The sequence below is a fragment of the Pseudophryne corroboree genome, chromosome 6, assembly GCF_028390025.1.
Source record: "Pseudophryne corroboree isolate aPseCor3 chromosome 6, aPseCor3.hap2, whole genome shotgun sequence".
Taxonomy (NCBI): Eukaryota; Metazoa; Chordata; class Amphibia; order Anura; family Myobatrachidae; genus Pseudophryne; species Pseudophryne corroboree.
This window is the reverse complement of record NC_086449.1, coordinates 371,853,999-371,867,882: the sequence shown is the minus strand read 5'-3', so window position 1 is coordinate 371,867,882 and position 13,884 is coordinate 371,853,999. Positions and strand designations below refer to the sequence as shown.

At 45.6% G+C, this 13,884-nt stretch overlaps 1 protein-coding gene across 1 annotated transcript in view; it reads right to left on the bottom strand.

Annotated features, from left to right (window-relative positions):
* Window positions 1–7,968: 7,968 nt before the first annotated feature.
* Window positions 7,969–13,884, bottom strand: part of TNPO3 (transportin 3) — a 228,239-nt gene continuing 222,323 nt past the window's right edge. Inside the window, exon 23 of the mRNA XM_063926695.1 lies at window positions 7,969–8,594. The gene's annotated coding sequence lies outside the window, so the exon portion shown is untranslated. The remainder of the gene's footprint in view (window positions 8,595–13,884) is intronic.

Genomic DNA, 13,884 nt, shown 5'->3' with positions numbered 1-13,884 from the left:
TTTGCTGACCACCAGTATATAATATATAGCAGTACGGTACAGTAGGCCACTGCTCTACCTACCTCTGTGTCGTCAAGTATACTATCCATCCATACCTGTAGTGCATTTGTTTTGCACAGTTTGCCGTCCACCAGTATATAATATATAGCAGTACGGTACAGAAGGCCACTGCTCTACCCACCTCTGTGTTGTCAAGTATACTATCCATCCATACCTGTGGTGCATTTCAGTTGTGCGCAGTATATATAGGAGAAGGCCATTGCTATTGATATTGGCATATAATTCCACACATTAAAAATTGGAGAACAAAAATGTGGAGGGTAAAATAGGGAAAGATCAAGATCCACTTCCACCTCGTGCTGAAGCTGCTGCCACTAGTCATGGCCGAGACGATAAAATGCCATCAACGTCGTCTGCCAAGGCCGATGCCCAATGTCATAGTAGAGAGCATGTAAAATCCAAAAAAATAAAGCTCAGTAAAATGACCAAAAATCTAAATCAAAATCGTCTGAGGAGAAGCGTAAACTTGCCAATGTGCCATTTTCAACACGGAGTGGCAAGGAACGGCTGAGGCCCTGGCCTATGTTCAAGGCTAGTGGTTCAGCTTCACCTGAGGATGGAAGCACTCATCCTGCTGCTAGAAAACTTAAAAGTTAAGATGGCAAAAGCACAGCAAACAACTGTGCGTTCTTCTAAATCACAAATCCCCAAGGAGAGTCCAATTGTGTCGGTTGCGATGCCTGACCTTCCCAACACTGGACGGGAAGAGGTTGCGCCTTCCACCATTTGCACGCCCCCTGCAAGTGCTGGAAGGAGCACCCGCAGTCCAGTTCCTGATAGTCAAATTGAAGATGTCACTGTTGAAGTACACCAGGATGAGGATATGGGTGTTGCTGGCGCTGGGGAGGAAATTGACAAGGAGGATTCTGATGGTGAGGTGGTTTGTTTAAGTCAGGCACCCGGGGAGACACCTGTTGTCCGTGGGACGAATATGGCCATTGACATGCCTGGTCAAAATACAAAAAAAAAATCACCTCTTCGGTGTGGAATTATTTCAACAGAAATGCGGACAACTGGTGTCAAGCCGTGTGTTGCCTTTGTCAAGCTGTAATAAGTAGGGGTAAGGACGTTAACCACCTAGGAACATCCTCCCTTATACGTCACCTGGACCACATTCATCAGAAGTCAGTGACAAGTTCAAAAACTTTGGATGACAGCGGAAGCAGTCCACTGAATCCCTTCCTCTTGTAACCAAGCTCCTGCAAACCACACCACCAACTCCCTCAGTGTCAATTTCCTCCTTACACAGGTAAGCCAATAATCCTGCAGGCCATGTCACTGTCAAGTCTGACGAGTCCTCTCCTGCCTGGGATTCCTCCGATGCATCCTTGAGTGTAACGCCTACTGCTGCTGGCGCTGCTGTTGTTGCTGCTGGGAGTCGATCGTCATCCCAGAGGGGAAGTCGGAAGACCACTTGTACTACTTCCAGTAAGCAATTGACTGTCCAACAGTCCTTTGCGAGGAAGATGAAATATCACAGCAGTCATCCTGCTGCAAAGCGGATAACTCAGGCCTTGGCAGCCTGGGTGGAGAGAAACGTGTTTCCGGTATCCACCGTTAATTCACAGGCAACTACAGACTTGATTGAGGTACTGTGTCCCCGGTACCAAATACCATCTAGGTTCCATTTCTCTAGGCAGGCGATACCGAAAATGTACACATACGTCAGAAAAAGAGTCACCAGTGTCCTAAAAAATGCAGTTGTACCCAATGTCCACTTAACCACGGACATGTGGACAAGTGGAGCAGGGCAGACTCAGGACTATTTGACGGTGACAGCCCACTGGGTAGATGTATTGCCTCCCGCAGCAAGAACAGCAGCGGCGGCACCAGTAGCAGCATCTCGCAAACGCCAACTCGTTCCTAGGCAGGCTACGCTTTGTATCACTGCTTTCCATAAGAAGCACACAGCTGACAACCTCTTACGGAAACTGAGGAACATCATCGCAGAATGGCTTACCCCAATTGGACTCTCCTGGGGATTTGTGACATCGGACAATGCCACCAATATTCTGCCTGCATTACATGTGGGCAAATTCCAGCACGTCCCATGTTCTGCACATACATTGAATTTGGTGGTGCAGAATTATTTAAAAAACGACAGGGGCGTGCAAGAGATGCTGTCGGTGGCCCGAAGAATTGCGGGCCACTTTCGGTATTCAGCCACCGCGTACCGAAGACTGGAGCACCAGCAAACAGTCCTGAACCTGCCCTGCCATCATCTGAAGCAAGAGGTGGTAACGAGGTGGAATTCAACCCTCTATATGCTTCAGAGGATGGAGGAGCAGCAAAAGGCCATTCACGCCTATACATCTGCCTACGATATAGGCAAAGGAGGGGGAATGCACCTGACTCAAGCGCAGTGGAGAATGATTTCAACGTTGTGCAAGGTTCTGCAACCCTTTGAACTTGCCACACGTGAAGTCAGTTCAGACACTGCCAGCCTGAGTCAGGTCATCCCCCTCATCAGGCTTTTGCAGAAGAAGCTGGAGACATTGAAGGAGGAGCTAAAACAAAGCGATTCCGCTAGGCATGTGGGACTTGTGGATGGAGCCCTTAATTCGCTTAACCAGGATTCACGGGTGGTCAATCTGTTGAAATCAGAGCACTACATTTTGGCCACCGTGCTCGATCCTAGATTTAAAACCTACGTTGTATCTCTCTTTCCGGCAGACACAAGTCTTTAGAGGTTCAAAGACCTGCTGGTGAGAAAAATGTCAAGTCAAGCGGAACGTGACCCGTCAACAGCTCCTCCTTCACATTCTCCCGCAACTGGGGGTGCGAGGAAAAGGCTAAGAATTCCGAGCCCACCCGCTGGCGGTGATGCAGGGCAGTCTGGAGCGAGTGCTGACATCTGGTCCGGACTGAAGGACCTGCCAACGATTACTGACATGTCGTCTACCGTCACTGCATATGATTCTATCACCATTGAAAGAATGGTGGAGGATTATATGAGTGACCGCATCCAAGTAGGCACGTCAGACAGTCCGTACGTATACTGGCAGGAAAAAGAGGCAATTTGGAGGCCCTTGCACAAACTAGCTTTATTTTACCTAAGTTGCCCCCCCTCCAGTGTGTTCTCCGAAAGAGTGTTTAGTGCAGCCGCTCACCTTGTCAGCAATCGGCGTACGAGGTTACTTCCAGAAAATGTGGAGAAGATGATGTTCATCAAAATGAATTATAATCAATTCCTCCGTGGAGACATTCACCAGCAGCAATTGCCTCCAGAAAGTACACAGGGACCTGAGATGGTGGATTCCAGTGGGGACAAATTAATAATCTGTGAGGAGGGGGATGTACACAGTGAAAGGGGTGAGGAATCGGACGATGAGGAGGAAGTGGACATCTTGCCTTGTGCAAGGAGAGATTGATTGCTTCTTTTTTGGTGGGGGCCTAAACCAACCAGTCATTTCAGTCACAGTCGTGTGGCAGACCCGGTCGATGAAATGATGGGTTCGTTAAAGTGTGCATGTCCTGTTTATACAACATAAGGGTGGGTGGGAGGGCCCAAGGACAATTCCATCTTGCACCTCTTTTTTCTTTCATTTTTCTTTGCATCATGTGCTGTTTGGGGACTATTTTTTTTGAAGTGCCATCCTGCCTGACACTGCAGTGCCACTCCTAGATGGGCCAGGTGTTTGTGTCGGCCACTTGTGTTGCTTAACTTAGCCATCCAGCGACCTTGGTGCATCTCTTTTTTTCTTTGCATCATGTGCTGTTTGGGGACTATTTTTTTAAATCTGCCATCCTGTCTGATGCTGCAGTGCCACTCCTAGATGGGCCAGGTGTTTGTGTCGGCCACTTGTGTCGCTTAGCTTAGCCATCCAGCGACCTTGGTGCACCTCTTTTTTCTTTGCATCATGTGCTGTTTGGGGACTATTTTTTTTGAAGTGCCATCCTGCCTGACACTGCAGTGCCACTCCTAGATGGGCCAGGTGTTTGTGTCGGCCACTTGGGTCGCTTAGCTTAGTCATCCAGCAACCTCGGTGCAAATTTTAGGACTAAAAATATTGTGAGGTGTTCAGAATAGACTAGAAATGAGTGTAAATTATGGTTATTGAGGTTAATAATACTATGAGATCAAAATGACCCCCAAATTCTATGATTTAAGCTGTTTTTGAGGGTTTTTTGTAAAAAAACACCCAAATCCAAAACACACCCGAATCGGACAAAAAAATTTCAGGGAGGTTTTGCCAAAATGCGTCCGAATCCAAAACACGGCTGCGGAACCGAATCCAAAACCAAAACCCGAAAAATTTCCGGTGCACATCACTAATAATTACAGCCTTATTTACCCAAATTCCAACCAAACCAGGTCTAAGCAGCACCCCTGCTGCTGTATACATTGACTTTAGCATAGTTTCTAGTTTACGCTCTGACGGGTCTTTAAGCGTAGTAGCAGTTGGTACTGGAATGGTTAACTTTTTAGAAAGTTTTGAGACCGATGAATCCACCACTGGAGAATTCTCCCATTTACATGTCACAGACTCTGGAAACGGGTAACTAGACGGAAACCGGCGAGGTATAGAAAACCGTTTATCCGGATTCTTCCATGCCTCTATTAACTGCTTATTAAGATTCTGAAAAAGGAAAACACACCGGAGATCGCTGTCGTTTAGCAAATATCACCTCATCATTTGTAAGAGGTTCTTCAGAGACTGACGTACTGCCCTGATGAGAAAATCAATGCCCGGGCTGTCAATATCCTCACTATCTGACTGACTGCTGGTCCAATTCACCTTCCTCATGTTCATCTTGCGCAGTGAGGTCTGACATTTAATAGTCAGAAAACAACATAGCAGAAACTGGAAAATTATAAGAAAAATTATATCCATCTTTGTGACCCGAAGTAGACTTGGATCTTTGCAAGGACTGAGACATATCCCGAGACCCTTCTGGTATCTCTGGCGGTCTCAGCCGATCCTCAGATCTTGCCATTGCCTGCTCTTGTCGAGCGGCGGCCAATTCTGATTGTAACCCAGCCATTACATCCGCTAGTATTGCCCATTGAGTATCAGAAGATGAAATTGGAGAAGAAATCGTATTTGTAGCTGTATTTACAAAACATACTGTGCATGTGGTAGATCCATCAGGTAACACACTCTTACAGACATTGCAATTAAGCTGCTTTTTTGATTTTGCCGATGCCTTACTCATCATGTACACAGACAAACAAAGACAGACAAGTCCCACGACTCAGTAAAATGTTACTAAGGTGTGTATACGGCCGAAGTGCAGTGCACGTGGCCAGACTATATGAAAACTGATCCGTCCAAATTCCTAGTAACACCCCTGCTCCATCCGGAGGCGGAGTGTTGTAGGACAGCACCTTCCTGGAAGAAGCAGGAAGTATAGTTAAAATGGCCTCCAGTCTATGTATTACATAGCAACATTCCAGGTTATAAATAAGTGCCCCTGGTACCTTTATAACCCATAAAACCATGGTCTTTTATTAATATAGGCTTAACAGCCTGTTACCAGTTAAACCATGCAGCCTTTTATTATGTTAAACCCCTGCAGCCTGTATAGTGCTGCTGTAGGCATTACCCCCCCCCCCACACACACACACACACAGCTGCGTTGCCTGTTATGGGGACAGACTGCGGCAGCAGTGAGAGCTGTCCGCGGTCTGAGTTAAGGGATGAAGAGGCAGTCGTCCCCCCTCTGCTCCCCCCTAGCAAGAGCAATGACCGGGGATCGCTGGCAGCGCAACGGGCGCTGTATCAGTGGCTGGGAGCTGGGGAGCGGCGGGTGCCGAAAGCTGAGGAGCGGCAAAGGCGGTATCAGCGGCCGGGTGGCGAGGATATGAGCGGCCGGCGGCGGGCATATAAGTGGCGGGCGGTGGGGCTCTCTTAACATCAGTGCAGTCCCCACACACAGCGGGGCGGCAGTGTGAGCTGACCGCCCTGATCTACCCCAGCAACCTTACCTGTGTGATGTGAGAGGCTATGACGGGGCTTCTGTTGTAAGCTCTGTCCAGCTCTTTCCTGCAGCTCAGTGACTGAGCTGCTTGTGGTCTATGGCGGTGCTCCTCTCTGAGCGCCGACAAGCCAGTAGCTGCCTTGCAGCTTGCACAATCCCGGACCCAAGCTTCTTCCCTAAGCTGGGAAGGGATTGTGATTAAAAGTAAAGTAAAAAGATAAAAAATAGTAAAAATGTGTGGAGGGACTCCACTTGTGCCTCTATCCTGGTGAGGCACAAAAAAACACTGAGGTACTATGGGAGTATGGAGAGTTACTAATTTAAATATTTAAATTGTGCCTATCCGGCTAACGCCCCCTCCATATCCCAAGAGTACTCCAGTGACCCCTAGTGGATGAAAAAGAAATAACACAAGCACTAGGAGGATCAATGTGATGATCAGCATTCCTGCTTACCTGGTGGCCTCTTCTACCAGACTGGTGCAAGACTCCTGGGTAGCGCAACATGGTGCCAATGTGGAGCAACTACACAAGGCAGCCACCTGGTCATCGGTTCATACATTCAGAGTTTTGCAAATTTCAAGTTTTTGTAATGTAGTATTGTGCGCAGCCACAGCTGAACATATGGTCCGTTCTTTGGAATTTCCACATCATCTACCAATTTCCACCCAGATATGATGTTAGAGAAAAAATTATTCTTTTTTGTACTCCTCTTTAAATCCATTTCTCCTACTCCATCTGGGGGACAGTGCATTCTTTACCACTCTGTTTTGTCTCTTGTTTTGTTTAGTGTGTTGTTACGGTAACCTCTGGGCTTACTGAAGTTGAGCGGAGTTGCTAGCTCTATGGTATGTAGAGAGGGAAGAGGCAGCCCACAAACAAGTTTAGTTTGCACCTTAACACATGTAATGGGGGGTTCCAAAAATATCTTTTAGCAATTTTCCTAATTAGAGTAAGGGGATAGTTAAGTACATCTTACATATTATAATAGATTTACGATTTGAGTCTTGCTTTGTCATCTTCTGTGTGACTGCTGGAATTGCTGTTTAGATGTATTATCGATGACTAGTTGTCATTTTTTTTAAATAGTGGCACATTCCTACAAACTATGCCAACATTGGAGTGTCTGTAATAGCTGCAGATGTTACTTATTGAACTAGCTTACACCTTCATAACGACAATTGCTGCTAACTATGCTTGCACTATACAAGTATCTTCTATAGCTCTTATGTACACACAAATTGTAAATTAGAGCGATTGTTTTTTTTCTCAGTGTGTTCGTTTGGTCCATCTTTAGTAAAAGGACACATACACAGTTTTACAGTTGCCCACCATCACAACTGGCAGTTTACTAAAAAGAGATGTGAAACCAAAGGGTGTGATACAGTGATATTGTTGGCTCTGTAATTACAAATCTTAATATTTAACCTAAAAAAACTGGCTATAACAATGAATTCTATTTTTTGTTGTTCCTCAAGACTGCATATACAGTATTTTAACTTGTGGAAAGAAGCAAATGGATACAACTGTATAGGGGAGACTCTTGAGGCGCAGTGGAAAGCGCGACATTATACATAATATATGAGTAAGGGAACAACTATAGGTTAAGGGTGTTTTGTTGCACCATTATTAGCAGTTCCTTTGCCAGGCTTTTACGGTGATCCCGATATTTTTGCATGTTCTTAAGCTCAAACACACAAAGAAAGTTCACTGTCTAAATGCTTACCAGTAAGGTGTGGAGCAACAGAGTGGCTTCATGGAATCTAAGAGCCAGTGAGTCACTAATAAAGGCTGCAGTCCTAGGGATCACAGATTTAAACATATGAAAAGCATCTGTTGCTCATACTGGTGGCAATTCAACACGTGTCACATAACATTTGTGAATAAACACTGCATGTGTTATTAATTCAAACAAAACACATTTTTTTTTATAAGTTTTATTTTGCACATTTTACTTTTTTCATTTCACAGAAAGTTTAGCTGCATATTTTTCTCTGTTTGCATCCACGCAAATTTAAATTTTGCCAACCAGGGATTTTATCTGACGGCTTTCTTTTTTTTTTTTTTTCTTTTTTTTTCCTTTCATTTTTTTTTAGTATTTTCTTGAATTTCTTTTTTTATTTTAAAACGAGTCCATCAAGGAAAGCTCTAAACCCTTCTTCCCCACCTCCTTTTTCCCGGATTCCTCCCATCCCAAAATGCATATGTGGCGCCTGGGCACTCCAACACTGCCTTGAGAACCCCTTCACCCCCGAGATCTAGGACAACCTGGCACTGTGGGGTGATTGGGACATCAGTACACATCTGGCACTGGCTGCTCATGGAGTGCCTTACTGCTGTGGAAGAGAGTTATAGCAGTAGCAGCTCTATAGGGAACACTTGGCCCTGCTCAGAAGTGAAGGGGTTTAACTTTAAGCTTTTTTCCCAGTTTTGTTACATTATCTTCAGCACACGTTACACAGGGACGCCATCCTCAAAGCTTGCCTGACCGCTTTTTCTCTTTTGCTCTGTGTCCCCCTTTTGGCATTGCACTCTAGGGGGTTATAGAAGCCAATCCACAATGGTTCTCTGTTTAGGAGGTGCCGTCTGAGTGGGCTGGGTCACCGATCTTCACTGTGGAAGGAAGGGGGGGAAACAAAAAATAAACAAACAAAAAAAACAGAATAAGTAAGTTTTCCTTAATCAAGTCTGCTACAATTTGTATTTGAAAGTCTCAAATTAGTCCCAGAAACTCCGTATTTCCCTTGTATAACAGAGGGAAATGTTGAGATTTCTTACACTTGATTCTAGGACATTGATATATTCTTTCTTGTTTATGGTCAAATATACAGTGCAATGTTTATAATGGATTGTGTGAAACGGACTTCACCCAACCTCTACAACTTATTTAGCAGCTGTAAATAACAAAATGATCGATTGGAATTGTATGCAATGTAATTTTACATTTTTTTAAAGAACCAAGGTTATAATAAACATATTTACTATTTCACTTTCTTTAGATCTATACCTGTTGTGCAAAGCTTTAGTGGAGATGAACGCAGATCACAGATCACTTGTTGCAGTGAGCCATGGGTAGCTAGCATGCTGAATTGCTGCACGGATGGTGTAATGGTTAGAATTACTGCCTCACCAAACTGAGGTCATGGTTTGATTCCAACCACGGCAATAACTGTGTGGAGTTTGTATATTCTTCTTGTGCTTGATTGGGTTTCCTCTGGGTACTCTGGTTTTGCTCCCATAATTAAAAAAATAATACTGGTAGGTTAATTGGCTCCATACTATCTTTTACTCCATACTTATTTCAGTGTCGTATGCTGATGCAGCTATGTTTATGTACCCTGTACTTGTCCTATACTGTCTTGAACTGTAAGTTGCTGTTTTCTTGTTTTGCTTATGTGTTTATGTACTCTATAATTGGGCGCTGCGGATCCCTTGTAGCGCCCTATAAAGGATGATTATAAATAATATGATAGCAGTTTTTTGTTGTGCTGATCCTATAGTCGCCAAACTATACAGTACATGAAATGAGACCAGACTACAGTAATCTGTCACACTATAAGAATTGGCTCTAATTAGCGGCCTAGCAATGGGCAGGAAAAGCCCATTGAAATAACATGGGAAAGCGGCACCATTAGAGGTTCCGCTTTCATACAGTGACGTGCTTTCAACCTATGAAAGCACGCCCGTGAGTGAGGCCACAGTGATTGGCCAGCGGATCAGTCACTGGATCCGCTGTCAATCACTATGTGGGCGTCGGCGGAGGTGCGGGATGCGGCGGGCCAGGCAGCGGGATGCGACGGAGATGCGGGTGGCGGGACGCGGCAGTCAGGGCCATTCAGCAGAGTTTGGCAGCAGAGCGGTAACCCAAATAAAAAATGGCACCTCAGCGTCATTTTTGAAATTCAAGATGGCTCGCCGCATCATTGTCCCGCCCCCTACCGCGAGGCAGCGGCTGTCAGTCCGACGGCGGAGGAGCAGAGAAGTGCTCCTGAAGAGAGAAGATGCCTGGATGGGCGTCAGCTATGCAAAAGAGCTTAGCAGCCGCCGCCCCCCTGGTGAAGACGTTGGAAGTCCTGGGAAGGCGGCGGCCACGCAAAAGAGCTTAAAGGCCACCGCCCCCAGGTGAAGACCCTGTGTAATAAAACTTTTTTAAAGACTCTGTAGTGTGTTTTTTTTTTATATTTTCTTTACAGGTGGACTACAGGTGCCAGCGGGCCCTTTATGTCCGGGCATGCTGGCACTAGTGGTTCTCTAAGTGCCAGCAAGCTGGGGCAGGCTTCCTGGGACCTGTAAAGAACAATATTAACATACAATGAACCCCGCGCACCCACCGCCACCAGGGGTGCGGGGCATAGCACTGGGCTATCAGCCCAGTGCTGGTTGTTGCTCGGGAGGGGGGCACCACTTTCCGAGGAATTCCAGCCCTGGGCTGACTGGCTTGGGGGGTGATTAATGTTATGGCAGAGGGACCCCACACTGAGTGTCTCCCCTGCTATGGCATTACTCCCCCTGGCTGGTTCTGCCTGGTGCTGGTTTTAGTGGTGTGTGAGGGGGGCTGCATTTTTTTTTTTCCTGGGGGGAGGGGGGGGGGGGGGGGGAGTTTAGCTGCCAGTGCCTCCCCAGCCAGTGAGCTCACCGCACGTCACTGGAACAAGCATGTGAAGTTATATGTAACATATGTGCCTGCATCCTCACCCAGGTATCGACAGCAGCCGCCGCACGCATGGAAGAAAGGCACATAGTGCTCAGCCTATCAATAAGCATGCCCCCAGACTCCCATTGGCTGGTTTCACAGGAGTCTGGGGGCAGATTTATTGATGATAGGCTGTGCAGTGTGTGCCTGGCTTCCATGGGCGGTATGCAAATGATATATCACGCCCAATGTCCTTTCTAAAGTGATCCCCGTTATCGCACATTTTGCGCCCATAGTAATCAGGTTTAGCTGCATAAAGGGTTGGGCACCCTTATTACCCGAGGGGTAGAGAGCTGAAATTATTATACCATGCCCATCAGCAGAAACAGAATGGGTGTGAAAGGGGGTGAAAAGAATTGAATACTGCCCCATGTGTGCAGGGCTGCCCATCCCCGTGTAAGGAAGCCAGCACACACAAATTCACATATATGTTCATATGTGCTGGCCAGCTCCCTCCAGCACACTTTGGATGCTGCAGTCGCCGCTGGTTATATATACCACTTTCAGGAAGCATATACCGGTTCGCACCTGAGAATTGTACACGGGTACAGCAACCCGGGTTCAAGTGCAATAACCCGGGTTTTTGCTGAAGAGGTATTGTTAACAAAGCGCTAATGAAAAAACACAAGTTGCATTTTAAAAACATATTTGAAGTGGCGAGTACAATTTTCTGACTTTTTTTTTTATTGATGAAGCTTTATGATCTAAGAATCATAACAAAAATTTTATTTTAAATGTTCGTAGTACTGTATATTTACTGATCTATTTTGTGGATAAAGAATGTTATATCCAATTCTTAAATTGTGATAATTTCTTCAAATCTAAATATCTCAGTTTCTTCTAAACTTAACATAACACCTTCATTCACTTGCCACTTCAATTAAAAGAGGTATAATACATAAAGCATAAGAGGAGAAATGCAGTACCTCCCACATAATCGACGTTAATTGGACTGTGTGTAGGTTCATCTTCTCAAACATACACTCTGGAGAACACTGCTGAATCTGGGACTTCCCAAAACCAAACCTAAAAGGGGTGGGAATGCGCCAGCCCATTCTACTGGGTGAACCTTGTGCAGACAGCACAAATCTGCTTCCCAGATGTATTCTCCAGGAATGAACAGTGCCGAGATCACTACAACACACTTCTCCACCCAAAACATGATTAAAATGGTCTCCCACTTTGCCAACTGTATACATGTTCTGCACTGTTGATTAACGAAAAATACAGCTGTAAACGGTCGGATTGAACCAGGACACTCTGAGCTTGGGAAAGGGCATTCATAACTGCCCACACCTCCAGAACGTTGATGGGGAGAGAGGATCCCCCCTTGTCAAAGGCCCTGCAGTTTTGTCTACACCTCTACATAGGAGACTGGCATCTTTGGTCACTACTGTCCATTACTAGACTGAGAACGGGCAATTCTTGAGCCGAATGGTGAAGTGAAGCCATCAAACCAGTGACAGGTGGGTCTGAGCAAGTAGTCAAAACGATCCACCTGTCAGAGTACTGGCCCTAGACCACCTTGCTAGGGTCCTAAACTGCAGAGACTTTTAAAGTGAGCGAGCCAATACCACAAGAGGCCCCCATCTTCCCCAGCTATTGCATGCAGTGGAGAATGCCTCAACAGAGACATCACATGAGTCTGTGGGGCCAGCTTTTTGGACACTGCAAAAACACATACTAACACCAGATGTCGAAAAGCCCCAGAACTAGACTGGATTTTGGAAATGTAATACCCATCCGTCACTCCCCAGAGTAAAAACCTCCATGCTCAAATTTAAATAAAGACGTGAATATGAATCAGGCTTGATTAGAAGGTCATCTAAACAGGAAATGGCTATGATGCCTTTCATCCTCAACAAAGCAACCCTAGTTGCCACGATGTTGGTGAATGCTTATGTAGCTGTGCAGAGACCAAACAGAAGAGCCCAGAAATGAAAGTGGAAATTCCTTACCGTAAATCAAATAAGTGCATTATGAGCCATGCAGAATGGCATCTTTGAGATCTAAAGAAGCGGGAGAAACTACTCTCCATAGCAACTATGATTGGTCTGAATGCATTCCATCTTGAACTTCACCATGACAAAAAGGGTGTTCAACTCTTCAAGCTCAGAATCAGCCAGAGGGAAAGATTTGTTTTCTATAGTAGAAAGAAGTTGAATCTCAAAGCACACACAGTTTTTCGAACTGGAACAATAACCCCTGTATTTACAAGAATTGCGTATTTGCATGTTCTCTTGATTGGGTCGCTCTAAAGAGAGAGAGCAAAACACAGAATGGGTGGGAAACCTACCAAATCCAAAATGCACCCTTTGTGCAGAATACCTTGAATCTACTGTTCAGAGAGACTAAAGCCAAACATCCTTGAATAGGAGACAATGAGCTCCCACCATGCACAAGCCTGGATGGACCCTAAGATTGTTTTGCGTTCTGCTTGTCACTTGGTTTAAAAGCTAGATGTAACTCTGTTGAAGACTGATGACCTCAGTAGTGGACCCTTCTATGAGCCCTGGATTGACCTATGGAAAGCTGTGCTTGCACCTGGCCTGCAAACTGAAGGAGTTGAAACCTGTGAAGCTTAAGTGTGTGAAAAAGGAAGGAAAGGCAACTAGCTGCTTCTTCTCACATTTGAAAAAGATGAAGTGTCAGTCACTTAAATGCAGAGTTTGGCAGATAGCTTGAACCAGACTTACACACTATGACTGATAGAGGATCAAATTCCAACACGACTGGTCCCCTCAATGTCTTCCAGTGAAGAATGCGCCCCAACACCCCCCCTCGAAGTGCAAGCATCGTAACTCCGTGGCAAGCTGTGACTGGTCCCAGGACAATTAGTGATCTGTTGATCACCTCCGGGAGCCTGTATAATAAGTGGGATTGCAGCAAATGGACATCGCTAACCAGCACTGTTCAATCTACTCCGCAGCACTGTGGGCCCCCAGATAGGATAGACCACAGTGAAGCAATTGTTCTAAACTACAAAATCTAAAAACCGAACAAGTGCAAATGCTGTTGTGCAGCCGTATTGGGTATCTTCAAGACCCTTAAGAAAAGAAGAAGAAAAAAAGAATACTGAGCGCAGGTGGAGGAGGTGGGAGGGTATAGAGGGGGTGGAGTCTTTATTCAATTATTTAAGTACCTACTCCAACTGCCCTGCCTCTATACCCAAAGTCAACAGTCTCCCCCAGAGTAGATGTTCAGTTATTT